This window comes from Ipomoea nil, unplaced genomic scaffold (assembly GCF_001879475.1).
Source record: "Ipomoea nil cultivar Tokyo-kokei standard unplaced genomic scaffold, Asagao_1.1 scaffold1198, whole genome shotgun sequence".
NCBI lineage: Eukaryota > Viridiplantae > Streptophyta > Magnoliopsida > Solanales > Convolvulaceae > Ipomoea > Ipomoea nil.
The window spans coordinates 8,226-12,256 of record NW_017617626.1 but is presented as its reverse complement, the minus strand read 5'-3'; the positions used below and the strand labels follow the sequence as shown (position 1 = coordinate 12,256).

The window sequence follows — 4,031 nt, the reverse complement described above, 5'->3', positions numbered from 1 at the left end:
CCGTCTAGCTCAGTTGGTAGAGCGCAAGGCTCTTAACCTTGTGGTCCTGGGCTGAAGCCCAGGGTGGGCGTTTAGACTTGATTTCTAATGCGTTAATTCTGATTGTTATATCTTGTAAGAAAAATGAATTTCCATTATATTTTTTTTATGTAACTACAGCAATGGAATATTGGATGTTTATTTTCACAAACAAAAAGTTAGTTTTATCAATATTACAAGTCTGTCAAATAATTATAAAATTGACTTTTATTGTTTGTTGCCCGTCAAGCTCAGTCGGTAGAGCGCAAGGCTCTTAACCTTGTGGTCCTGGGTTCAAGTCCCAGGGTGGGCGTTTAGACTTGAGATGCATCAATAATTAATTATGAAAGATTTCCCCAATAAACATTTAATTGATTGCTATATTTTTAAGAAAAAGTATTTCCAGTTTTTTAACGTATCTACAATAAGGGAATATTGGATGTTCATTCTCACAATACAAAAAGTTAGTTTTATCAATATTACAAGCGCACCAAATAGTTATAAGAAAATTGATAATCATCGTTCGTTGCCCGTCTAGCTCAGTCGGTAGAGCGGAAGGATCTTAACCTTGTGGTCCTGGGCTGAAGCCCCAGGGTGGGCGTTTAGACTTGATTTCTAATGCGTTAATTCTGATTGTTATAACTTGTAAGAAAAATGAATTTCCATATTATTTTTTTTGTAACTACATCAATGGAATATTGGATGTTTATTGTCACAAAACAAAAAGTTAGTTTTATCAATATTACAAGTCTGTCAAATAATTATAGGAAAATTGACTTTTATTGTTTTGTTGCCGTATAGCTCAGTCGGTAGAGCGCAAGGCTCTTAACCTTGTGGTCCTGGGTTTAAGTCCCAGGGTGGGCGTTTAGACTTGAATCTTCCCTAATAAACATTTAATTGATTGCTATATTTTTTAAGAAAAAGTATTTCCTGTTTTTTAACGTATCTACAATAAGGGAATATTGGATGTTCATTCTCACAATACAAAAAGTTAGTTTTATCAATATTACAAGCGCACCAAATAGTTATAAGAAAATTGATAATCATCGTTCGTTGCCCGTCTAGCTCAGTCCGTAGAGCGCAAGGCTCTTAGCCTTGTGGTCCTGGGCTGAAGCCCCAGTCTGGGCGTTTAGACTTGATTTCTAATGCGTTAATTCTGATTGTTATAACTTGTAAGAAAAATGAATTTCCATATTATTTTTTTTGTAACTACATCAATGGAATATTGGATGTTTATTGTCACAAAACAAAAAGTTAGTTTTATCAATATTACAAGTCTGTCAAATAATTATAGGAAAATTGACTTTTATTGTTTGTTGTCGTTAGCTCAGTCGGTAGAGCGCAAGGCTCTTAACCTTGTGGTCCTGGGTTCAAGTCCCAGGGTGGGCATTTAGACGTGAGATGCATCAATAATGAATTATGAAAGATTTCCCCAATAAACATTTAATTGATTGCTATATTTTTTATGAAAAAGTATTTCCAGTTTTTTAACGTATCTACAATAAGGGAATATTGGATGTTCATTCTCACAATACAAAAAGTTAGTTTTATCAATATTACAAGTGCACCAAATAGTTATAAGAAAATTGATAATCATCGTTCGTTGCCTATCTAGCTCAGTCAGTAGAGCGCAAGGCTCTTAACGTCGTGGTCTTGGGCTGAAGCCCAGGGTGGCGTTTAGACTTGATTTCTAATGCGTTAATTCTGATTGTTATATCTTGTATGAAAAATGAATTTCCATTATATTTTTTTTTTATGTAACTACAGCAATGGAATATTGGATGTTTATTGTCACAAAACAAAAAGTTAGTTTTATCAATATTACAAGTCTGTCAAATAATTATAGGAAAATTGACTTTTAATGTTTGTTGCCTGTCTAGATCAGTCGGTAGAGCGCAAGGCTCTTAACCTTGTGGTCTGGGTTGAAGTCCCAGGGTGGGCGTTTAGACTTGAGATGCATCAATAATTAAGATTTCCCCAATAAACATTTAATTGATTGCTATATTTTTTAAGAAAAAGTATTTCCAATTTTTTAACGTATCTACAATAAGGGAATATTGGATGTTCATTCTCACAATACAAAAAGTTTGTTTTATCAATATTACAAGTGCACCAAATAGTTATAAGAAAATTGATAATCATCGTTCGTTGCCCGTCTAGCTCAGTCGGTAGAGCGCAAGGATCTTAACCTTGTGGTCCTGGGTTTAAGTCCCAGGTGGGCGTTTAGACTTGATAAACATTTAATTGATTGCTATATTTTTTAAGAAAAAGTATTTCCTGTTTTTTAACGTATCTACAATAAGGGAATATTGGATGTTTATTCTCACAATACAAAAAGTTAGTTTTATCAATATTACAAGCGCACCAAATAGTTATAAGAAAATTGATAATCATCGTTCGTTGCCCGTCTAGCTCAGTCCGTAGAGCGCAAGGCTCTTACCTTGTGGTCCTGGGCTAAAGCCCCAGTTGGGCGTTTAGACTTGATTTCTAATGCGTTAATTCTGATTGTTATAACTTGTAAGAAAAATGAATTTCCATATTATTTTTTTTGTAACTACATCAATGGAATATTGGATGTTTATTGTCACAAAACAAAAAGTTAGTTTTATCAATATTACAAGTCTGTCAAATAATTATAGGAAAATTGACTTTTATTGTTTGTTGTCGTTTAGCTCAGTCGGTAGAGCGCAAGGCTCTTAACCTTGTGGTCCTGGGTTCAAGTCCCAGGGTGGGCATTTAGACGTGAGATGCATCAATAATGAATTATGAAAGATTTCCCCAATAAACATTTAATTGATTGCTATATTTTTTATGAAAAAGTATTTCCAGTTTTTTAACGTATCTACAATAAGGGAATATTGGATGTTCATTCTCACAATAAAAAAAGTTAGTTTTATCAATATTACAAGTGCACCAAATAGTTATAAGAAAATTGATAATCATCGTTCGTTGCCGTCTAGCTCAGTCAGTAGAGCGCAAGGCTCTTAACTTGTGGTCTGGGCTGAAGCCCCAGGGTGGGCGTTTAGACTTGATTTCTAATGCGTTAATTCTGATTGTTATATCTTGTAAGAAAAATGAATTTCCATTATATTTTTTTTTTATGTAACTACAGCAATGGAATATTGGATGTTTATTGTCACAAAACAAAAAGTTAGTTTTATCAATATTACAAGTCTGTCAAATAATTATAGGAAAATTGACTTTTAATGTTTGTTGCCTGTCTAGCTCAGTCGGTAGAGCGCAAGGCTCTTAACCTTGTGGTCTTGGGTTGAAGTCCCAGGGTGGGCGTTTAGACTTGAGATGCATCAATAATTAAGATTTCCCCAATAAACATTTAATTGATTGCTATATTTTTTAAGAAAAAGTATTTCCAATTTTTTAACGTATCTACAATAAGGGAATATTGGATGTTCATTCTCACAATACAAAAAGTTTGTTTTATCAATATTACAAGTGCACCAAATAGTTATAAGAAAATTGATAATCATCGTTCGTTGCCCGTCTAGCTCAGTTGGTAGAGCGCAAGGCTCTTAACCTTGTGGTCCTGGGCTGAAGCCCCAGGGTGGGCGTTTAGACTTGATTTCTAATGCGTTAATTCTGATTGTTATATCTTGTAAGAAAAATGAATTTCCATTATATTTTTTTTATGTAACTACAGCAATGGAATATTGGATGTTTATTTCACAAAACAAAAAGTTAGTTTTATCAATATTAAAGTCTGTCAAATAATTATAGGAAAATTGACTTTTATTGTTTGTTGCCCGTCAAGCTCAGTCGGTAGAGCGCAAGGCTCTTAACCTTGTGGTCCTGGGTCAAGTCCCAGGGTGGGCGTTTAGACTTGAGATGCATCAATAATTAATTATGAAAGATTTCCCAATAAACATTTAATTGATTGCTATATTTTTTAAGAAAAAGTATTTCCAGTTTTTTAACGTATCTACAATAAGGGAATATTGGATGTTCATTCTCACAATACAAAAAGTTAGTTTTATCAATATTACAAGCGCACCAAA

General features: G+C 33.8%; 2 non-coding genes across 2 annotated transcripts; both read left to right on the top strand.

Annotated features, from left to right (window-relative positions):
- Positions 1–258: 258 nt before the first annotated feature.
- TRNAK-CUU lies at positions 259–331 on the top strand. Its single transcript has one exon. It is a non-coding gene; the product is annotated as a tRNA-Lys (tRNA).
- A 2,902-nt stretch (positions 332–3,233) lies between these two features.
- On the top strand, positions 3,234–3,306 carry TRNAK-CUU. The gene has a single exon. It is a non-coding gene; the product is annotated as a tRNA-Lys (tRNA).
- Positions 3,307–4,031: the final 725 nt, after the last annotated feature.